Source organism: Peromyscus californicus, unplaced genomic scaffold (assembly GCF_007827085.1).
Source record: "Peromyscus californicus insignis strain IS unplaced genomic scaffold, ASM782708v3 Scaffold_14__1_contigs__length_90479793_seg_2, whole genome shotgun sequence".
Taxonomy (NCBI): Eukaryota; Metazoa; Chordata; class Mammalia; order Rodentia; family Cricetidae; genus Peromyscus; species Peromyscus californicus.
The window spans coordinates 54,525,934-54,551,020 of record NW_026294436.1 but is presented as its reverse complement, the minus strand read 5'-3'; the positions used below and the strand labels follow the sequence as shown (position 1 = coordinate 54,551,020).

The window sequence follows — 25,087 nt, the reverse complement described above, 5'->3', positions numbered from 1 at the left end:
TGACAATATTTCAAATGTGAATGTTTAACTTATCAGAAGTTTATTTATTCAGTCAATTTTTGTTACTTTTCCATGTCAAGTTAGCTAGGATCACCTTTTCCCATCATTCTCCACTCAGAGGTGAAGACTGAAGAGGAGCCTGTCATCTAGAGAATCACAAGTTACTGAAGCAGGGGGAGAGAGAAAATGTGAGGTTCAGTATAAGGAATAAACATTTCTACTTCGAAAGAGTGCACATCATTTCTGATCCACTTTCTTGGTCAAAACAAGCCATGTGGCCAAGCTCAATTTCTGGGGATTAGGGAAGCATAATCCTTCTGAACAGGAGCAAAACTGAAACATTTGTTGTGTCAAGTTAAGACTACCTAAAAAAGTGGGCATGGTGTAATCCAAGTTCTTAGAAGGGCAGGGCAAGGGAATTTAGAGTTCCAGGTGATGCTGTGTTATATAGAGAATTGTTTCAAAAGCAAGCCAACCAACCAACCAACCAACCAACCAACCAACCAACCAACCAACCAAGAAAAACAACACTAATAAAAACAAAAGCAGAATCCCAAACACTAGCAGCTCTTTGTGGCATCCTGAGTCATCTACTAGTGGTCCCTCATTTTCTCTTCTCCAACCTACTCCATGAACATCTGCCACAGTATTCTTCCAAGCATGGAATTCTTCTGCCTAAAACCCACCACAGATCCTCTTTATCTTCAGAATCAGACTCCAAGTCACAGCCTTCCATCTCAACTCATCAAAATCTGTTTTCCAGATTACTGTAGGATGTCCTCCAACATTTACCACTCAATAACCACTTGTACCCAACTCATCTTAGGTGGTTAGGTTTTATTCATTCTTCAAAAGTAAGCTTAAATGTCATTATTCTCACAAAGCTCACTATTTTTGTAATTCTTCAGTTTGCATTATGACCTTGTTAGTGTTTCCCAGTGAGCATTAATTATGGGTTTTTGTTGCATAAGAGATATTTATGCCCATGTCTAGTGAACTTTCTTTGTGGACAGAAATGGTGGTTTTATCACAATTATGTGGTTCCCTTCTTGCCTTTGTCAGAGTGTGCAGCACAACATTTGATGTGTGCTAGGAAGTCATTGAAGACTCTTACATTCCCCTCCTTGACTTGATCTGGTTGAATCTTAACATTCTCACTCCTCAGCCCTTGTGTTTGTGGCCTGCAAGGATATTCATAGTCAAAGTTGTGGAATATAGTTTGTACTCACTATTAATATTCAATTTGTTGGAGCCAAACGGCTACCAACTGTTGTAAAAATGTAGTTGGGAAGAATTTTAGGAAAGTGGAAGAAGAAAGAAAGGCAGAGAAAACTATGCCTGTCTTTATAAAAAAAATAACGACAGCAACAAGACGATGAATTTTTATAAACCATTTCCATTAAACTTCACTTCTTCATTAGGCTGAGGGTCCTTGGAGAACACAGTGTTGTGTTCGCCTGACCTTCATAAATAATTCATGTGTCTTAGTGCTCCCACACATGAGTTTCTTCAGCAGTCTTTGTTAAATGTTGTGTGGTTGTGTGTATGGTCTCATTCCATGGGGTTGTGGCAGGCCCATTATCTTAGAGTACTGGAGAGATCAGAGGTGAGGGAGGTAACCCCTTTCCCTCTTCTTGCCTTCCACATGAAGAGACCGAGCTCTAGGCTCTAGAGAGAAGTGATGTGTTTCCTTCCAGGTCTGTTCTGCGGACATTCACGGATTTCATCAGGTTCTTTCCTCTTACGCTTCTACAATGCAAAATGAGAATGATAACTAATGATTAGATTGATCAGTCAGGTTGAATTAACAGATTTCATGAGTTTATTGAGTATAGGTTATGTGTCTGCTGCCTTGTTAATCACTGAAAGTTGAAAGAAAATGACATAATTTTCAATAATGGTTCAAACTCCAGTCTACAAGGTCTAAGAAGCCTGGAAAGACCAGATGTGGGGCCTGTTTGTCACCTGGTGCTCCACAGAGATGTTTTAAATGCAGTTATACAATCATGTTAGTTACATATATTTCAGTTAAGTTAGTTTCTGTGGGGAATTATTCATTGAGTTTTCTAGTCATTTGCTTAGAAATTTCTAGATAAATTAGATTTTTAAATGAACAAGGGGGTGGCATGGTGTGCAAGTAGACTGCCATTCATCTTAAGCATAGTTTCAAAACAACATGGGCCCAGCATGGGGGAACATTCAGAAAGCAGATGGTTTGACCAGCAGTCCCTGACTTAGATTGTACATATTTGAAATGACTGTGAGCTGCTGAATGGGAGCAACAATGGAGAAAATAACAATGATAAGACCTCAAAAAATTCAGAAATTACAGAAGAGTTCTAGATCCATCTACATGTTTTATATTAATTGTTAAAAGATATCTATATGCGTATCACTATATACATATGCTAATCACTCCGTGCTTCTTTAATCACAGTAGGGCAGAAGAACTGAAAAAAAAAAAAACAAAACAAACAAAAAAAAACACCTAAAGCAAATCTCATCACAGTCTGAGAGAGGATACAAATCCGGTTCTCAGAACTGCGTTTCACAGTCAGCAGATGAGTGTGCTTGCAGAGAGAGAGGGAGGCTGAAGGTGAAAATGAGGTGGGGGAACTACTCGGGAAATTAAAACTGTAATAAGGTCCCCGTGGGTTGTGTTTCTGGCCCTCTGCAATAACAGAATGCGAACAAAAGGGTCAGAGGGCAAAGGCTGAAGTTCAGCTCAGAAAATGAGGGCTGTCAAGGGGCTTCAGGCTGTGCATATGGCAGGTGGAACCAGGCTGACAAATTAGACATCACTGGGCAACCTTCACGGTTGACAATCCGGTCTCTTCAGTCTGCTACCAAAGAGCGAGTCTGATGGTTATAGGAAAGGGGGAAAGTTCCATTTTACAAAGTTTGCACATGGGTGACATGCTGGTGTAGCCGGCAGGGGGCATGGAAAGGGAACGAACTGAAAAAGTGGGTGCTTGGTATGAGACTGAGAGTGTGCGAGGCAAAAAAAAAAAAAAAAAAATGTAAAGAGAAAAAGAGGGATGAGAAAAAGAATGTGAGAAGGTACCGATAAAAACAATGCGAGAGCCAGCATGAACGAGATTGGTGGTGAGAGGGAGAAATAAATTAGATGAGCCAAACAGCCGGAAGAAAATGTGTTGAGAGGAGAGCAATAGACAGGGATGAGACACAAGGAGAGCAGCTCAGAGAGAGAAGACAGAGAAGAGCCGAAGGAAAAACAAAGAAAAAAAAAAAATCTAGGCCTGCCTCCACATGGGCAATTTCAAGGGACTGATGGGAGCAATCTCTTGTCAGCCAGGGCCACGACATGGCTGAGGGCAATGGAAAAGAGTCAGAAGGCAGAGGTGAGTGTTGAGATCACAAACACAGGTAGCTCTGACACTGAGCAGGGCCCATGTAAGGACAGAGGCACAAGTGTCTCTCTCCTCTTATCTGCTTCCTGCTAAAACCCAAGGCTGCTCTTCATTTTCTCACTTATAAGCTATCTTTGTCTCACAAGCCTCTTGAAAGCCATTAAAATGTTGCAGCAAAGCATCACGGTTGCTGGGTGTCCTGGTCATAATGTTCGGGCCAAGGGGTTGTTGCAAGGAAAGGAGATAACAGGGTTTCCCAAGTGGAGATTTCAGTAATGCCTAACAATCTGGGTCAACTGGTGAATTCTGTGGAAAACAGATTGCTGTTCTTGGCATTTTTGCCATCCCTACACCATGCCAATTTCAGCAGACAAATTATTTCTTAAGGGGTTTTGTGTAGACAAAGACCAGAGGGCATCTTCTCTGTCCTTCCTCTGGCTTCTTGAGGCTTCCAAATGTCTTTGTTTTCTGACTTGTCAGAGTCAATTGATGCTTTACTTTTCCCCCTTTCGGGGAATATTCACATTTTGGTTGAGCACCTACTCTGTACCAGATGCCATTAGGTACTGTGAGAAAGGCACAGATTTGCTGTGGAATAATCCTTCTTTACATTGTGAAATGTGTGCCTTTCATTGTTAATTAATAAAAAGCTGATTGGTCAATAGCTAGGCAGGATTTTTCAGGCAGAAAGAATGCTGGGAAGAAGGGCAGAGTCTTGGGAATCAGGGCCAATGCAGAGGAAGCAAGATGAATGTGCTGTGTTGAAAGAAGGTACCACCATGTGGCAGAAGTTAGATAAGAAATGTGGGTTAATTTAAAATGTAAGAGTTAGCTAACAAGCCTGAGCTATCTGCTGAGCATTTATAATTAATTATAAATATAAGTCTCTGAATAGTTATTTGGGAGCGGCTACTGAGACACACAGAAACTCTGTCTATATAGAATTATAAGGTGTTATCTTGTAGGCCGTGGCAGTGAATGTAAATTCCCACTCATGGATGTTCTGCATCTTCAGGTAAGTTTGTCACAATTGGCAGACACACATGGAAAATCATCTATTTCACAGTGTTTGTTTTTCTTCAAGTAAGAAAACAACCACAAGTAAGTATAAAAACATATATCCTGCCATGTATACTGAAATAGTTAAGGTAAAGGGTCACTGATAAGCAATTGACTTTGGGATGCATAGAAAATAAGATGGATTAGTGATTAGAAGAAGAAATGAGTAGGCAGATAAAGATGTGCTAAGGCAAGATCAGTAAATGATCAAATTTCTAAGTGGTGGGTACATAGTTATCCACTGTAAAATTCAATTTCACTGCATTTGACATGTTTAATTCACTTTGTGGAATAATCAGTAGACAATTAAAAGGTGTTGATTTGAGGAGTTCAGACAAGAAAGTGATGGAATAAGAAGATGGAGAAACAGTGGTGGCTGGGAGGAAGGTAATAGAGGAAATTATGTTAGCTATCTATTGCTGCACAGCAAATCACTGTGAAATGAACTGGATTAGAGCATCGCACAGGCGCCAGCTCTGATGGTTGCCAGTGAGGAGTCCAGGAAGAATCTCTAGCTAGACAGACGGTGCTAGCTGGGGTCATCTGTGACGTTTGCAGCTAGGGTGTGTTAGATAACAAAGTCATCTGAATCCTTGCCTAGAGCTGAAGGCAGAATGGCTCTCTCGCATGGGTTTTATGAAGGGAGCTCATTGCCAGTGACTCACTGTGTGGTTCTCTTTATTTGCTACTGGAGTATCCTTGTCTCAGGCAACGAGCTCCTGCAGAGAAGCGGGACCACTCCCTCATAGCCTCATCATGTTGTGTCATTTCTGCCTAGTTTTATTTGTCATATATAGACACTAATTCCAGCCAATGATTAATGGCAGAAGGGTGTTAGATTCTATTTTCTATGGCAAACAGGGCTGAAAACTTTGAAGACATGTTTAAAAACCACTGTTTAGGACTTGGGTGGACCCAGGAGTGGTGGCTCACACTTGTAACCTCAGCATTTGAGAGATTTAGGCAAGAGGATTACTTTGAGTTCCAGGCCAGCCTACAGTGCAGTATGATTAGTTGAAGTAAAGCCCTACTGCATCATCATCATCATCATCATCATCATCATCATCATCATCAACCACAACAACAATAACAGTAACAAATATGGCCACACAAAAAAAACCCCACAATACAAAAACATTTTAGGTGTGGTTTGGGCAGAATGCCAGCTTTCAAAAGCTGATAAATAGTGAAGTCAGGTAGTTACTTACGATGTTAAAGACCTCTTCATCTAGAAAATTATAGGAGTCTCTTGGGTTTCTTGAGTCAGGGTTGAGTGAGGCTATAAAAAACAAAACAAACAAACCCCCCACAACCCTCCCCGAACCCCAGCCTTTTCTTTCTTTTTAGTTGAGACAAAATTTGAATGGCCCAGAATTAGTCCTTCAGCCATTTTAATATGCTCTGCTCTATGGCTCTTACTATGGTGTTCAAAATGCTGGCACCCATTGCTGCTCTTTAGTTCCAGATTGACACTGCAAAGAAAACACTGTAGCTGTGATCCATCTCCCTGTCTTACCCCTTCCCATGTCCCAGCAAACATTCATCTATTTTCTGTTTCTATGGACTTATCATGATTCTGTTTCTTTGAGTTCAGAAGGTAAGGAGAACTGGATCAGACTACCTGTGAAGACTTTTTTTTTTTGGTGGGAATTAATGAGTCCAGGAAAGCCTATGGAAAGAAAGCTACCAAACAACAAAAACACAATAATATAAGTAAGCCCGCAGAAATAACTTGGGGCCAACTTATGAACTTAAAAGCAGTGAATCCAAATGGTCACCCATGCTTGGACATTAGATAAAAATTACCAATGATTATAAAATTTCAATGGGCTGTATATTAAAATTTTCAAAAAAAATTTCCAGCATTATTTTGGGTGGTTGGCAGTTGGCAATAGATAGAGCTATCCAAATCAAATTGGTTATATTTTTCTGGCAAGAAATAATGGGGTACTGACTAGTGGGCCTTCAAGCTGGCTCAGTGGCTACAGGCCTTGCTGTAAAAACCTGCAATGTGAGTTCAGTACATGGATCTCAAGTAGAGGTTGAAGGAAAAAATCAGCTCCACAAAATTGTCCTATGATGTCCACGTGGTATGCACACAAATACTAATGATAATAATAGTGGTAATAACAATAATACATTTTGGTGTAACTGACTGATGAAATCAAGAATACAATTCTGGGTATTCCTTCCAGGTTATCTCTGCAGCAGGAATTCCTCTGATGTTGAACTCCAAGTTTGTTACCTTGGTGTGAATAATTTCTCTTCTTGCCTTAGTTTTTCTCTTGTCACATAAGAATGTTCATAACCCTGATTTTTTTTTAAAGGAATGTCAAGTGAGCTACATAAATCAGCACATTAGAGATTTGCCAACAGTGGCCTGCCCTCTGAAAGCACGGTGCTTACACCCACAGGGTTTCGTGGAAGGAATCACACTCTTTAGGGGTATCTAAGCAGAGGTGATATTTCTTTCATGCAATTATTTTAACATATAAAATCCTACATATTTTACACTAGGTCCCTGGGCAGATGGAGTTTTAACTGTTGACGATGTAAGACAGCCTGAATGATGCTACTGCAAAGTCGGTTCCAACGTCCGTCTGCTGACAGTAACTGCTTCCCTTTGGCATTTTTCAAAACCAGGACACCATCTTGAACACTTCAAGTGTGAGAAAGAACTCAAGGACCCTCCAGGCTTTAAGTGTACTAGCCTGCATCTGGAAGCACTCTTGAGAACATTGCATCTTAGGAGACAATACCTCCTGGGATCTCCGTGTCACCAGCTCTTTTCAACAACACTGGAGCTGTGTAATAGAGGAAACATTGTCCTACAAAATGCGAAGCGCCACTGCCAAGACCAGGGGAAAGAAAAGACATTGCTGAAAGATTTAATAACTGCGGATTTTCTGACTCAAAGCAGATATTCAGCCTTTGAGTGATCTTTATGTGGCTTAAGTGGATTGGCAAGAGTACTTCCAGCAGGTCACATGACCCAGGTACCACGGGAAAGCTGCAAACAGAGGGATATGATGACTGTATAGAAGAATAGGCACCTCCCTGGCTAGTTCTTAGACACATGACTGTCTCAGTAGAGACCTGCCATCATCTATTGTTTGTGTACAGTCAAAGTCACTAGAGGAAACTATTAAATCATTCATTTACAAAGTATCATAGATACTGAAGGTGACCATTTGGTAGCCCATCTGTTAACCTATTGTCTTTCTCCAGTATCTGTAAGCTTCATACAAACACACCTCTCATTCTTTCTGCACTAGAGATGGTTCCTAATTTACTGCCCGAATATGGGAAGAATTGTTGAACGAAATAGGGAAAGAGAAAGAGAGGGAGAGGATAGGGTTTAAACGTTCAAGTCCTGCATGGCATGTTCCTATCATCTGGGTAGGGGGTGGCAGCCAGAGCCACAGACAAGCTCTGGCATGTTTGCCATGTCTTTGTAGAGTGTTGAAGCCTCAATACTGTGTCCAAAGATTGCTTGCTTGCTGCTAGGCAATTGACATCCTGCCTCCGGCATTGAAACAAGCCTGCCTCATTTATGAACTCATTAACCTGCATTGATAAAGACAGTTTACCAGCTAGAGGTCTTTGTGATTGTTCCCGGCACCCACTCACCATGCACCCAAGCTTGTTTTCACTGGCATATGCTCTGCAGTTGCCTCAGAGAAACCATCTTTCTAATGTTGAGCCCTTTCTGTGCTCTTTTCTCTCTTGACTACATTTCCTGTTTCTACCTTTACCTGTTGAGGCTTAGGCTTGGAGTATAATTTTCCCCATATTTGGACTTCTATTATTTTCTCTAGATGTTAGTTCACTCCTCTGACTCTCAGTTTTCCTTCTAATTTAATAAAGTAATTTCTATTTTTTCCCAGACCCCCTTCCACATGCATGCACCAATATACATGCATACATATATACATATCCACACATACAAATACATGCTTGCACACACACATAAACATGCAGACACAGACAATATACACACATATATATTATACATACACACTCATACAAACCTCACACCTCCACATACACACATGAGCACACACACACACAGGGAAGCACACTTATATACATTCACTGCACACATATACACAAATATACATATCTACGTACATACTTATACAAACTGCACAGCTCCACACATACATGCACACACATACACAAACATACATGCACATTACACACAGACAGACACAAACACACACATGTGCACATATATATGTGTATATATATATATATACATTCACACATATATACACACATAGGCATACACACACGGAGACACACAGATATATGCATACATGCACACATACCCATACAAGCACACACACTACAAATACATATACACCTATACACATACACAGATATGCACACATACACACTCATATACACCACATACTTCTATAAACATACATACATAAAATATGAATATACACATTCATACACATATATGCACATGCACACATACTTATATACATATATAATGAAGATTTATACATACAACCCCCCTCCAACATTTATGGTCAGTAGGTCAACATTTGACCTCTTAAAAGAAGAATTAAAAAAGGAATTGCTCTCCCCACAGACATCTAGAAATCTGTTTTGTCTTGAACAAGTATAAACAATACTAAATTGAGCCTTCGAAGAGGTTCAGACACAAGGGAGATAATATAGATAGCCTGTTTAGTAGTTCCCTTTCTGAGATATATGAGGGTTTGGATGACTGTTTATTTGATTGCCAAGTTTACTGCCTTAGTAAAATAATTTCAGTAAGTAAGTAAGGACTAAGAAGACTTTTATTTCAACACTGTGGTATAAAAACAGAGATAACAGAGATAATTATTCTTATGAGAGTTAATATCTAGAGGTATCAATCCAGTTATTGAGAAGTAACCCTAAGTATCTTACAGTCCATTGGAGTTAGTGTAAGCAGACAAGCTGATATTTAAAAATGCCATTTTTATAGTGTATGGAGAAGGATTGGATCCAAAGTCCATCTGATGCTGATGCTGAAATGGCCTTAGAATGAAGGCCATGGATATGTGCCTACTTGGGCAGTTTGGAGGAGCCATGATGCTTTTTGGAACCCTTGTTGAGTGCGTTAAAAATGAATCCTACTAATGAAAAGTGCTTGCACTCTGTAGTTAATCATACTAAAGAAATGTGCCACATAATCACCGTGAAATTGAATGTTGGTAAATATGCTGTTCAATGTGTATTCAAATAATTTTGTAAATGAGGAGGAATAAGGGCCAAGATATTGGATCATGATAAACAGATTTGGCCAAGAGCCACTGATGTTGAAGGCCAATATCTAATTGTAGATATTGCAGGGTCTGTTCTAAATTCAGGGTCTGTCTTCAGTTGTCCACTGTCAAGTGATGAAATTTGATGTGGCCACACAAGTGCATCAAATGAACACACTACTTTTTACCAGAACCATTTAAAAGAACAGAGTTCAGCCATTTTTGAACCCTCTTTGAAGTGCCACCTAGAACTCTGTAGCCTGTGTACAACACAGTCTTCAGGAGGGCAGGGTATTGCCAGCCTTCTTTTCTTTAGAGTCACCCTCTTCTTGACTTTTGAGAGAATTCTGAGATAATACACAATGTATTCTCTGGTCTGGATGATGATTTTGATGACAGTACTTAAGGGAAAATTTTCTAGTCAGTCTGATCATGAGTAAAAATTACGCCACACAGTCACAATTAGAAATAGTTTCCTGGCAAGGTGTCACAGAAGTAATTAGGAATTTCGAGGATATTGTACACTCCTCTGCCTATCAGCTGGAATACATAAACGACAAACGCAAATAGTTGAAAAAAATCTCTAAATAATTAACTTTGTACTCTAGAATATAAATGCTGTGTGAGGAATTGTAATGAAAAAGTATATATAACATATATTTTATAGTGAAATGTTTTATTTATATAATTTATACTAGGAAATGCACTCTAAATAAAGGAGGGCTTTATGAACATGAATATAGAATTATTGGGAATATTTTGACTATATTTCTTGAAAAAAAGTGAAGCACCTAAGGAGCTGCCCTTGAGAGAAGGCCCATAGACCTCTGAAACAATCTCTGAAAACCATCAAGACCAGAGATGCCTTTTTTTTCTGAGCAAACTGACATTATAAAGAAGTAAAGATGAGGCCATGACATTTACAAGTGATTGGGTGACTAGTCTGTGTCTGTATCTTTATTGGTATTATCTTAATCCTTCAAATTACCCTGCAAGAAGGTTCTTATTTCATTTCATACAGGAAGAAACTGAGAACTAAGAAGGGTAGGTAATTTGTCAACGTTAGAGAGCTGGTAAATGCCAGAGCTGGGATTTAAATCTGAATCTATCTGACTCATAGCCCATAATCTTTCCAGTATGCAAAACAAAATGATGTTGAATAGATAAACAAAGAATATCATCCCTGCTTCCTTCTGCTAACACATGTGACTAATGGGCTTCGAAAGACGTGTTGCTAAAGGGCTTCTTATGAAGAAGGAATGCTTGGGCTGAGTATAATTATGAATTGGAAACATGTTGTGACTCTTTTCCATGTTTGTGATACTCTATGAAGCTTTAACAGGTGATGTGAAGGTCACTCAAATTATGCACAAGACACATCACTATATTGTAACGCTGACCTACCAGGGAAGACTTAGAGAATACTGTACTCAAGAGCGTCTGGGGCAGGAGTCCATGTTGGGCACAGAACAGAGTGAGGATGACTATGCTTTAGTCTGAGAATCCAAAGGCTGAGAAAGGCACAAGGGTACCTGATTAAGTGTCAGTTGACCTTCATTCCTTGTAACTCCAGTATATAATGTAATGATGAGATTCTTTGGGATCCCAGAAAAGGATCTTGTTTTTAATGACTTGGTTTCCTTATTTGCATTACAGGAGAATAAATCCTATGTCATGAAACTCATATTATTGTTTTAAGATTGAATTTTAGGAACTCAAAACTTTTAAGTTCTAAAAAAAAAAAAGAGAAGAATCATTAACTTTATGAAATTAGCATGTATCCTAAGAGCCTTCCACTACGTTTGGAATCATATAAAGTGTACACAAATTAAGCTTGTGATCCAAAAATCCCTAATCAGAGGGATGTTGATGAGCGGTCATGATAATGTGGTTGGAAATGGAACGTAGTCATTTGCTTAGAATTAGAGATAGCTATTCACTTCAGCCTGCCACAAGTAACGTTTGCTAAATCAGAAATATCTGCAGAATGATGGTGGCATTGTCTGTTTCTTACTGGTGCTAAGTCATTTAATCTGGATTTTAAAATAGAAAATGTATCATGCATTTTTGGAAAAGGAAAATCAGATTTTTAAATGATTCTATGGCCTTGTACCATTTTTATGAATGCATGCACAGGCATGTGTGTGTGTGTGTGTGTGTGTGTGTGTGTGTGTGTGTGTGTGTGTGTGTGTGTGTGTGAAGGAAGAAGGTGTGAGAAGTAAGCCTATTGTATTTCCGAAGACAAGCCATGTATGGTAAAGGATGTCAGCACTGCACTTGACATTTAAAATTCAAGGAGATCTACAGAGACCACAGCTGCACTTTGATTATTTTCTTCTCACAACTTTCTAGAGGATGCTCATCTGGCAGTGGCTAGCAGTACCATAAAGTTCCCTCTATTATCCATCATACTAGCTGCCCATTTCCTATTGGTGAACAATTCCCTCACCCAGAGACAACCCCATGTTAGAGGATGCTTGTGAAGATGATGTGTTAGAATCCACGATAGGATTCTAATGCTTCTTCTGAATTATCAAAGTTTGAATGGTGACAAAAGTATGTCCTGTTCTATCTCACAACAGGTGGTTTAGAATATTTCAATTATGGCTTTCTAATTATCAAAACACCTGATTAATGAGAACACTGCTTTCCTATGCTGAATAAAAAAAGACACTATATCACTAACCTAGAGATGCCATAGATTGGCAGAAATTAAAACTGGGTCACTTTAATAATGCTATAAATTTTATGAGTTAAGTGCCAACCAAAGATACAACTCAGGAGATGAGAACATGGGTGGTAAAATCAAGTGGTTACACTGGGTAATGGATAATTCATATTTGTCTGTAAGTACAAGTCCAGGACTTATTGTGCAGCAGAGTACAAACTCAATGGCACACTGCATGGAGAAGAACATAAACAACAGTAAGATACAGACCCAGGACCAAAGGGACAACTTTGGCCGCTAGTCCAAATCTCTTCAACCTGCTCTGTGGAGAGGTCCAGTTTGGTGGGGGATGACACAGAACTGGGAATCTTTGCTGGTTGGGTGGAAGCGTCGTTGTGATTATGCGAAGAATGTTCTTGAATATTCATGATGTGGAGAGGTGGAACTCAGTATTGGGCAGAATTTCCATGCCTCAGAGAGGCACACAGGAATGGGATCGTCAGCAGCTGTCATAGTGCTGCCACCAGTACACAAGAGTATCCTAAGGAAGAGTCAAGATAGATGAAGTTAAAAGGAAATGTGGAACTTGGAGGACCCAAGGGTGTCCAGACCATCTTCAGCACACTCATCTTCAGGCAACAATGCCGTGAAGAACCAGATTTTGGTCCTGAATGTGGAGGCTTTAGTAGTTTGGAAATAGTTTTCCAAAGGCTCATGTTCTAGAGGGTTGATCTTCATGGTAACAGTATGAGGCGGTGGTAGGACCTTTAAGAGGTAGGACCCTGTGGGTGGTGAATAGATCATGGTGGCAGAATCCCCATGAACTGGCTAATATCTTTCTTGAGAACGTTGGGTAGTTAGGTTTGGTGTGTCAGCTTCATGATACAGTTCTGATGGGGATATCAAGACTGGATTGGTTTCCTGAGAGTGAGCTGTGTCTCCTGGGATGGGATTAGTTGCTACAAGAGTGAGCTGTTACAGAGAGAGCCTGGCACCTCCACGTTGACACTCCCGTGCTCTTGCCTCCTCTTTGCACATAGTCATTGTGCCTTTTTTCTTCTCTGCCAAGCTGTGATACAGCAGGAGGATAAGAAGATGCTGGTATCATGCTCTTGACCTTGCTTAGATATAACATCTCGAGCCCTCCCAGAGGGCTTTTAATTCATACAGTCTATGGTCTTGCCCATTTTGCTGTGACAATGCACAATGGACACACTGAGACAGGACTTACTTTGAAGACAAGAGTAGAGTCAAGAGCCTTCAGTTGCAAGGATAATGGTGAACACTTCCTTAGCTACTCTGTTGCCTATTAACTGTCTCCTCTGACCAAGTCCTTTCGAAGAGGAAGGATATGAATTAGGTAGGCTGTCCAGGCACTTGAGATACTGTCTCATTTAGAGGTTCTTCAAAACTTTCTCTAATCTTGACTTTTGGTCAAACCGAACCGTTCTGTACTTTAGAATACATTAAGGGAGGCACATATGAGTATAAGATAACACCATAGTCAAAGGAGTTCTAGATGGACCTCTGTTATTGCAAGTGGGAAAATAGTATAAATGAAGTGACTAAGGTAAAAAAAAAAATTCTTACACCATGAATAGTTTTGTGTCTGTTTGATGACAACTAACATTTCAGACTTGTAGCACAAATCTTAAAAGTTCTTATTAATAAAAACAAACCTAGGGCCCGTTATTGGGGTGAACGCTGGAAGATCAGAGAAGCAGAACAAGCCACAGCTTTCTCACCTTGCCACTTCCTCAGCTGATCCTGTTTCCTCAGACTGGAAGCCTCTGAGTCCTCATCCAGAATGAATCTAAACTGAACTGCTTCTCGAAAGCCTGAAAGCTTAACCAGGCTCTAGTTCCTGGTCTTCACGCCTTGTATACCTTTCTGCTTTCTGCCATCACTTCCTGGGATTAAAGACTCACTTCATGGGATTAAAGGCTCTTGGTACCATGCCTGGTTGTTTCCAGTGTGGCCTTGAACTCACAGAGATCCAGGAGGATCTCTGCCTCTGGAATGCTAGGATTAAAGGCGTGTGCTACCACCGCCTAACCTCTATGTTTAATATTGTGGCTGTTCTGTTCTCTGACCCCAGATAAGTTTATTAGAGTGCACAATATTTTGGGGAACACAATACCACCACATAGGCCTATTTCTATTTTAATCTCCAGGGATAGAGCTTTTATTGAAACATCAGCATTTGTTATGTCCTTTTCTCCCAGAAGACACCTATTTTGTAGGGATGGAAACATCAGCATTTGTTAAGTTCTTTTCTCCCAGAAGATGCCTATTTTGTAGGGGTGTGTGTGTGTGTGTGTGTGTGTGTGTGTGTGTGTGTGTGCGCGTGCACCAAGGCATTCATGTAGAGGTCAGAGGAACACTTGCTGGAATTGGATCTCCCCTTTCACAGTGTGAGTGAGATCAAACTCAGTTTGTTAACCTTATCGACAAGCTTGCTTTCCCCACTAAGCCATCTCATCAGACCAAAAGAAGTACTTAAAAGATTTCAGGCTTGTGATAATTTTATAATGATACATGGGATCCACTTCTTTCCCTTGATCTTTGGGGAAAGCAAGGGAGAGGGAAACATTTGTGATTTGATGGTCAGAATGTGACAGAAATAACACCACCTGGCTTCTGAGACTCTGCTAGAAAGGCCACCTAACAACTTAAAAACCCCTGGTGTCATTTGGCAAATTATGAGAGCCTTGGTGACCAGGTAAGAAGTCTAGCTACACTGAGACAATGTGTAGAGGACTCTGCTGAGACAGAGGTCACTCACAGAGTGAGATATTCAAGGAGTTCCAAATATTTTTAACACAATTGCTTGAGTGTTATAGTCCAGACATCTAAACCACCAAGAAGCCTTTGAGTTGACCCAACCTAGTTGTCCCGTGGCTACCTGATGGGAGACATTGGGCAAGAATTGTCACCTTGAGCCCCGTCAAAGCCCAGTCCATTAACACCATTGATGTCCGTTATATGAAGTCACCCTTTTGGGAGTTGTCATTGCCTGGTTGATAAGCAGAACACGGTTGGATGAACATTTCTATAGACTGAGTGCTGGCTTATAAAGGGCAGACAGTGTGGAAACAGAGGCGGAAGAAGAAGACACAGTAGCTGAGTTTGATGGGATAGGCAAGTGGGATGAGGCAGAGGCTAAGCTTTTCTGTAGTACTGTTTTCTCTGCTGTCTGACATGCATGGCATGTTTCCCACTTTCCTCTTCCCCTCGCCTGGTTTTGCAGACTCAAATTAAAGTAAGTTTCCCACAGATCAGTCGATTTCTGAATGGAAAGTCAGCTCTAGGAAGGGGGAGCCATTGTAACATAGGCATGCAATGTCAGAATTGGCTGCTGCTTGTATACACTGATGGCATGACCGCTCCATGGTATGGTTAAGGGGAAGGTCTTTACTGTAGATATGACAGAGAGAACAGCCAGAGGCATCTGGAAGAGTCCAGCAGACTTAACATGGCCAGAAGACTGTGCCTTGACATGAGAGAAGCAGGAGAAGGGGATGGGGCAGTTAAGGAATAGCAGGGTTATAAGGAGAATGAGTAGCTGGGGAGAAGGAAGACCCTAGCTGGAGAGAGTCTAAGGTAGGGTGCCAGCATGGGCTTTGAGATGTGATACTGCAGGGACCAGGAGGCCAGCATGGGCTTTGGTATGCCCATAGGGGCCACAGGTAGCCGTTTGGCCCTTTTGACAGAGATAAGGGAAATGGTTCCTTTGGATAGAGGGAACCTGTTTCACAAGTTCCTGAGGAATGCCGGCTTTTATCTAACCCCCAGAAATATTTGGACTGCCCTTTGGAATTTGGGGAAATGGAACTTCCTTTGTACCTGACATTGCTCAGGCCACAATTTTTGTAGAGGTTCTTCTCTCTCACAGACACCCACAGGCACCCTGTGGTGAGTCTGTGAGTTCTTAGTTCACAGACTTCCTGGTAGCAGGATTTCTTACCTGGAAGTGAGTTTAGATCAAAAGTGAGTATCTGTGGTCCTATATCTCTCCATCCCTTTCCTGCCTCTTGTCTAGTAACAGCAGAGAGCATGGTTGTAGGCTTGTACTGGGCAAACACCCCATTAAAAAGGTCTAAGAAGAGACTGCCACTTCTCCCACAGGGGCCCCAATTTCTTCTCTTTAGAGACTCTGGCATGTTGTCTGTCTCTGATGATAATGGGCCCTGACCTCTCCTCAGACCCCCTACTGTGCTGTTGTCTATCTGTCTGTCCACAGCATTATGTTAAATCTAGTGGCCTGAAGGAACAATCTCTGTCTTAGTATTCTCTGTTGGATCTGAGACCTTTCATGTGGGGAATAAAACAGTGTATAAAAGTTGAGCATGAATCTGTTGCTGCAGCTGGAGTGTTCTCAAGGGAGTTGCCATTTCTAACTATCTCCATTCTTTCCCATGAAAAGGGAAGGAAAGGAAATAATATCCTCAAATGATCTGGTAATTTTCATTCTCATTATGTTCCTCCCTCTTGCTTTTTATTGCACACACACACACACACACACACACACACACACACACACACACAGGCACACACACACAGAAGCACACACACACACACACTCAGACACACACACAGGCATACAATACACACACACACACACACACACACACACACACAGAAGCACACAGGCATACACACACACACACTCTCTCTCTTTCTCTCTCTCTCTCTCTCTCACACACAATGCCGTTTTTTAATCCTCACCAACACAAGAGAGTAATGACCAGACCATCAATGGCATTGAAGAAAGCTAAAGGTTTTGGGGGAAGGGTAGGGGAGCAAAGTCCCCTCTGCCCCCGGAAGGGAGCTCTTCTGGCCAGAAGGTAATAGCTCAACAGTGCCCCACAGGTCAATCCACCCCACAGTTAAGAAAAAAATGCTGGCACCAGAGAGATAAAAGGCATATAATGAAAATGTAAACGAAAAACTTTATACCAGGCATGGCCTGACAGAGGGAAGATTGATATCCCATGATGCTTTGTCTTGATGAGACAATGAAAAATAACCACCACAGCAGCTGTGTCAATATCAGACTTGGTAATGCACCACTGGCTGTGGGTTTTTATTTAATCCGCTTTGCTTTAAGATGATAACCGTTGTTACTTTTCAGTGCCTGTCTGTCAGCGCCCAGCATTGCAATATTCCTCCGCAGCTCTGCGAGCGGGTTTCATTTATTTTAAAATACCATTTCACACACTGCTGACTTTTAACAGTGTTCTGTGTGAGTTTGTGAGATTGAATAGTGACAGAAACAACACTTTTTATGAGAATACAGAATATTAAAAACGGGGCACAATATACAGATGGCAGTTTTCACTACAGCTTGTTTTTTCCCCCTTGCTTCTGCTACTGAGCTTTCCCGCTGAATGCATTTGTAGTAACACCATAAATGTCACTTTCGCTGACTGCCTTTTGGCATTTTATTTAAATGGAATTCAACTCTGGCTTCCTGCTGCCGAGGTGGCTGCTTCTGCTACCAACTTGCTTTGTGGGGGGCTCTACTTTACACAATCACCCTGTTGACTTCATTTCTCATGGAATGTTCCAGAACAGGAAACAGACAAGTAAATAGTCTAACTCTATACCCTCACAAGGATCTAGGGTTTTTAAAAAACAGTACTTGACCAGGGGATGTTGCTGTAGCCATCCCTATGCGTTTGGCCTTTGCAAACACACTTTGCAAAAATATTTCTGAACTCCAGAATTCCTCTTGGCAGAAGCTCAGATGTCTTCCTTGTGTTGGGTAAGAAATCAACACAGCACCTTCAGCCCCTCCAAGAACACACTGAGGGACAGGGCACCGAGTGACTTATCTGGGCCTTGCATCAATTACATTGACTCAGAATACTTTGGTTGGGGTGTAGTCTTGTGCCTTGTTTCTCTCTGTTGATCCTATCTTGGCTTATGCTATAGGGCCTCTAGACATGATCAGGGGTGGCATTTCGCTGCCAACATGATGTTGACATGTGCAAATTCCCCTTTCTCTCCATTTGCTCCTGCACAAAACATCCATTGCTTCATCAGTTCTGGAGACTAAGTAAAACAGACAAGGGTGGTGAAGCCTTTTCCTGGGAGAACCTGCAATTTGGGGAGAGCTAGCTTCTTGTCTGGGCCAAATGAGGCTGGAAATGAGCTGCTGAACACTGTCTTAGAAATGTGTCCACATCTCACAAACTCAGGCCTGAATCAAAGAGCCTAAGAGATTTCCAGCAGAGAGCTTCGATGTTCAGAAAATTGGAAATCTTTACAGACGCACATTAAACAAAAAAATACAATTGAAGGCTCAGAACTGGCAACTCTAGACTGTGCCATCCAATGCTTTTGTGTGCAATGTCCCTTAGAGACGAGCAAAAGATGGGATGTTTGTTCAGTAGCTCCAAAAGCATTTTCACAGACCTCATTAGTTTCCAAAAACATTTAAGATTTGTCATGATCTCTTAGCAGCATTTAATTATAAAAGTTGGATGAGGAAAGGGATGGGAGACTAAAGAAATGAACACACACACACACACACACACACACACACACACACACACACACACCCCCTGAAAAATCTTTATTTTGGATTACCTGTGCTCATTTTGAAATAAACCTTTATAAATATTTATATATTTCATAAACCTTTATAAAAATTTCAGAGGTGCTAAAATAAGAGTATCTGGCAAGTTAAGCCACCAAACTATTTTAACTAAATTTATGAAGTGAAACTATTTAAGAACATTGAAATGAAGGAGAAAGGAAAGGGAAAATAGACTGTGGAATCAGGCCAGGGTAAAGTCTTCTTGCATATTTCGGATAACACTTAGCATAGAAGTCTGTCTCTTTATACACATCTTCCATCTCAGTGGGTAGAAAAACCATATAAGCAGTTTCCCTGAGTAGAAATCTTGGGTGTCATGCTTAACTCTTCCTCGATTGGTGGGCCTCTCTTCCAGTCAGTCACTAAATTCTGACAGGAGATCTGTTCTGCAGGACTGCAGTGCATCCATGTCTCCCTGTCCTCAATACCACTGTGATCCCTTGATTCACAGTAGATGCATCTGTACTTTCCTTGCCTCCACATCCTGCAAATCCATCTTTAATATTGCTGCCACAGTAATAGTACAAAGCAGTGGTCCTCCACCTTCCTAATGCTGCCACCCTTTAATACAGTTCTTCATGGTGTGCTGACCCCCAACCATTAAATTATTTCATTGCTACTTCTTAAGTGTAATTTTGCTACTGTTATGAATCATAATGTAAATATCTGATATGCAGAATATCTGATACATGACCACTGTGGGGGTCATGACCCACAAGCTGAGAACCACTGTTCTAAAACAGACATCTAGCCAAGGCAAATCATACATGAAAACGTGCACACTGCTCCTTGCTGATCTCTCCTTGTGAAAGGGGTTCTTCTCTGTGAGCTCTTGAGCTCACAGCCATCTCCATCCTCTTTTTTTCGTACTATGTTTTATTTTTCTTGGTCTCTGCTTTTTGTTGTTTTGTGTTTCACCTTTTCAGTTTTCATGTGCATTTGTCTTTTTCTAGTCAGATGTTAAACATCACATTAATATATTTTTTGGTATCCCACCCATTACATAGTTGGGGTCTGGATTACATAGTGACATCACCCCAATAAGTAGTCTATCGAAATATCAAAAGATTTCCTCAGTATTTATACCGGTCTACCATGTAACATGGTTTCTGAAAGTTGACATAATCTACCACTTGTAACGCAGGCACACTAACACACAGAGGTAATGCATCACTTTCTGCATGGGAGCCACTGAAATGGTCAGCACAGCTTATGAGCAGGAGAAAAGTCCTTTGTAAGCACCACATTCTCAAGGTTTGCCTAGGACAATCTTGGGATCAAGAGGACACATCTCCCTTCAAATCTGCTTACCTAAGTGTATTTCTTTTCTTTTGAGATTTGAGACAGAATTAAGTTCAGGAATGGCTTTTGAGAAGATATAGGCACATTTCCTTTCTCATACTCTCCCAGTAAGGCAGAAAGGGGATGGGGGTATCCTTTCAAAGGCTCCCGATTAGCCTGACTTCCTGCAAGGCAAAGTTAGTACTGGGTATGAAGAGAGCTAGATACTTCTGTCTCTAACCTCACTCTCCAACCCCTATATCTCTATTACTTTTTCTTCTACTTTATCAGCCTTGAGAAATTCTCCTTAATTAGACATTGTAGTTAACATTGAAGTTAAATCCATCATGGATGGAAACACCTAAGCATGCCCGGGTATACTGGGATAACAGGTTGGCTGCTCACAATTGTGAGATTTCTCTTTCTTCTGTCTGCTGCTAGACTTTTGATCTTTCCCTGTGTGTTTCTCAGCTTCAGTTCTCTGGTGACACCTCAGGAACAGTCACTGTCTGCTCTGCCTCTCTTCATGGCCTCTACTTAGGATTAAAAAAAAAAATTAGAAGTGGGAAAAAACAGCTAAAACAATTTTAATTAAACAAAAATGCAGCTCAAATCCCAGCCTTCCTTTTTCATTAGCATTTAAAAGGAGGAGTAGAAAAAGGTCACAGCCACCAAGTTTCTGTTTCAGTATGAGTCCACGGGTCTGTCAATAAGGGATACTAATTGAATTCTTCTGCAGGCAAGGGTGACCTGTGCCAATGTCAGGAAGTTCATGTCCCCAGTGACCCCAGAAACACTGTCCAGGTGAAGTTGTCACAGGTACAACTGACTGCTTCTCTAGAGACATTTTTCCAAGTACTTCTGTGTGGTGTTATTGTGTTCCCCAAAATATTGTGCACGCTAATAAACTTATCTGGGGTCAGAGAAGAGAACAGCCACAATATTAAACATAGAGGATAGGCAGTGGTAGCACACACCTTTAATCCTAGCATTCCAGAGGCAGAAATCCCTCTGGATCTCTATGAGTTCAAGGCCACATTGGAAACAGCCAGGCATGATGACTCACACCTTTAATCCCCAAAAGTGAGCCTTTAATCCCAGGGAGTGATGGCAGAAAGCAGAAAGATATATAAGGTGTGAGGACCAGAAACTAGAAGCATTTGGCTGGTTAAGCTTTCAGGCTTTGGAGCAGCACAGTTCAGCTGAGATTCATTCGGGATGAAGACTGAGAGGCTTCCAGTCTGAGGAAACAGGATCAGCTGAGGAACTGGCGAGGCGAGGAAGCTGTGGCTTGTTCTACTTCTCTGATCTTCCAGCATTCACCCCAATACCTGACTCCAGGTTTGTTTTTATTAATAAGAACTTTTAAGATTCCTGCTACACTTCTGTATTTTTAAGAGAAAAAGAACTGTCTCTCTGACCTCATTTCCTGCCCAACTCCAAGAGAAACAGTGTCTCTTTAAAGTTCCAGCCTGAAAATCTCAGTCCATCAGACACTCCCCCATCAGAGCCCCCACCCTCCCACCCCCACCTCCACCACACCCCCCACCCCCACCAACAACCACTGGTAGACTTGTGATTCCTGACCGTACAGGAATAAGCTTCTCCAGTCCTTCCCCATCCCCTCCGTTAATTCCAGGCTCCCAGAACCAGTCTCTTGACTCATCATTGTTCCACTCACTGCCCCCCCCCCCCCCCCCCCCCCCCGCAGCAGTCAATCCAAGCCCCGGATCAGTTTCTGCCTTCTAGCTCTGTCAAATTTCCTGAAAAATTCGAATTCTCTCTAATTCACATATCTTTTCTATTTATTGATTGATTGATTTGTTGACTTAACTGATTTTTTTTTTTTTTTTGAGTCAGGGTCTTACTATTTACCCATGATGGCCTAGAACTTGCTAGGTAGATCAGGATGTGTAACATGAATCTTAAAAGGTTTTATTTATAAAAACAAACCAGGAGCCAGGTATTGGGGTGAACGCTGAAAGATCAGAGAAACAGAACAAGCCACAGCTAATCTTACCTCGATAACTTCTCAGCTGATCCTGTTTCCTCAGACTGGAAGCCTCTGTCTGAGTCCTCATCTGAATGGATCTCAGCTGAACTGCTGCTAAAAGCCTAAAAGCTTAACAGCTTCTAGTTCCTCATGCCTTAATATATCTTTCTGCTTCCTGCCATCACTTCCTGGGATTAAAGATATGTGTCTTTCCCAAGCAAGACATGAGATCTCAAGTGCTGGGATCAAAGGTGTATGTCACCATGCCTGGTTATTTCCAGTGTGGCTTTGAACTCAACAGAGATCTGGATGGATCTCTGCCTCCAGAAGGCTAGGATCAAAGGTGTGTGTGCCACCATTTTCTTGCCTCTATGTCTATCTAGTGGATGTTCTGTTCTCTGACCCCAGATAAGTTTATTAGGGTGTGCAATATATTGGGGGGACACAATATCACCACAAAGATGAACTAAATACTGGTCTCCTTGCTTCTGCCTCTGGAGTGCTGGAAATAAAAATATGCACTACCATGCCCATCTTAACATACTTTTGTCAGGCCCAAAGGAAACTCTCAGTCACCAAACTCCAAAAAGAAGTGCAGAAGTGACAGTCTTGACTCAGTTCAAGCTGGACTAGAGGAGGATTGCTAAAAGACGACAACCAACATTTCTCAGGAACCTGCAAAATGGGTTTCTGCTACACACATGCACACACTCACACATGCAAGCAAGCATGCCTGCACTCACACATGCATGCACACACAGTTGTTATGCATTTCAAAGTCCACACTAGCCTCCTGGCCCGTCTCACCTCCCCTACAATAAAGATCTTCCCTCACCCCTGGAGCAGCCATTTCGGTGGTTTCTTTATTGACCTCCTCACTTACAACTTTTCTTTTCCTCAAGACATGACTATTGGCTCCTTTCACAATCTTAAAAAAATGACCTGAATATTTGGTAAAAGGTCTTGGTAAGCCCCGGGCCACTTACAATCTGGAGGAGACTTAGTGGTTTTGCTGTAATTGCTGAAATTACAGTCAATGCCTCCAAGTTATAGTTCATTGCATGCTCAATTATGACTCTTACATGGTTTACCTGTCAGCGCCTCTATGGGCTTCTATTTTCTCACCAGCTTTCATCCTTTCACAGGTTTTTAATCTTGTTTCTATTGCACTCTGCTCTTGCGGCCTCCCATTCCTTGACTTCTGTTCTCCAGGGTTATCAGACTTCTCTCTCCTTCCAGGACAGCCGCTTCAGTTTTTTACCTGGGACTTGGCCCCACCCATTCTGTTCTTTATTAAGAAATTTTCTACTCACTCCACATACGACCTACAGATCCCCCTCCTCCCTCCTCCCACCCCCAGCCCTCTCTCCCAAGCCACCCCACATCCCCACATCCCCCAAATCAAGGTGATCCCGTTCTCTTGAAAGCCTTTCGTAGCTGTTCTAGAGCTGTGCCCCAAATCCTCTCATCTTCCCATCTCAAGTCTCTGAAACAGCTCTTTCACAGTTCCATTCTTTTCCTCAAATTTCTCATCTCAGCAATCAGTCTTTCCACTGGGGGAAATAGAAGCTCTGGAGCTTCCACATGTGGTCACTGGTGAGTTCTCAAACCATCACCAATGAAACCACTTTCTATTACAAGGGATCCCAAACCTGGGCTTTCACCTCTGGCTCATTTCCTTCTCTGATACTCGCGATCCTGAACCCAACTATTTGATAAATAGTTTCTGTGAGCACACCGTAGTTCCTTCTTCCCAAACCTGCAATGGAAAGTGAGCTTCATCTTGTATTTGAAATTCATCTTGTATACCAGAAAAAAAGATTGATCACATAAAAATATTGAGAAGTAGAATCAACAGGACTTACTAAGCAGTTGGCTATTAGCGAGACATCTGTGCAAGATTCTGTTTGAGGATCTGGGATCCTGAAGTTTCATAAGACATGAAGAAATACAAGAATAAAAGAGTTGGGAGTTTATACAAATAAGGTCATTTTGGACAAATAGGTAGGTAAATTGGTCTAAATCAAGTAAAACCACTATATATATACAACCCAACAGCTAACAGGTATCAGCATAGAGTGGGGGTTACTGGACTGAGACTCCTGTGCAGAGAGTTTATTCACTAACAAAAGACTAAGAGTAAAAGTCTAAAAAACATGTAGTGCTACCTGCCCCCCCAGTCAGTATGCAAAACATTTCTATCATCTCAAAACGTTCTGTGGCCCTGTAGAGCAGCCACCTCACCTTTTGCCACCACTTCACTAAGGGTTTGCTTTCTATCATTTAGGTCAACGTTCTCTAGTTTCTAGTTCAGGCCCATGAGATCAGCGATGTTTACTCTTATGGGCATCATAATACTTCTGTAATGCCCACATTCTGCTGTATATTCAAGGCATCATTTTTTAATACTCAGTAGTCTTGGATTGTATAAGAGTTGCTCATTCATATTGCATTTAGATTATTCCCGTCTACTTACTAAAGAGAGGAATGGCTGCATCAATATGGTAGCCACAGGTTTATTTTTTAAGAGTCTACCAAAGTGTTTTCCAAAGTAGTTGTAACTTTCAAAATTCTGATTAGGACAATAGCAAGATTCCAGTTGCTGAAGCATTACTGTTGGATTTTTAACAGTCTTATCCTAGAGAGTATATGGTGGCTTCTCATTAATGTGCTAAACTATTTTTCTTCATATTGAAATGACTCTGATTTTTCCGAAGTTTATTTTCTAGTAATTTTTAAATAGCTTGCTATTGACATTCTAAGATGGGTTGAGAAGTGTGACCCACATTTTATTTTCTGAAAATGCTTATATAAGTTCAGTAATAAGTTATTTTTAATTGTTTGCTA

General features: G+C 41.2%; 1 long non-coding RNA gene across 1 annotated transcript in view; it reads left to right on the top strand.

Annotated features, from left to right (window-relative positions):
- The window catches only part of LOC128109943 (uncharacterized), a 51,849-nt gene extending 40,471 nt beyond the window's left edge, over positions 1-11,378 (top strand). The window contains exon 2 of the long non-coding RNA XR_008217970.1: positions 6,948-11,378. This is a non-coding gene — a long non-coding RNA (uncharacterized LOC128109943). The remainder of the gene's footprint in view (positions 1-6,947) is intronic.
- The last annotated feature ends 13,709 nt before the right edge of the window (positions 11,379-25,087 follow it).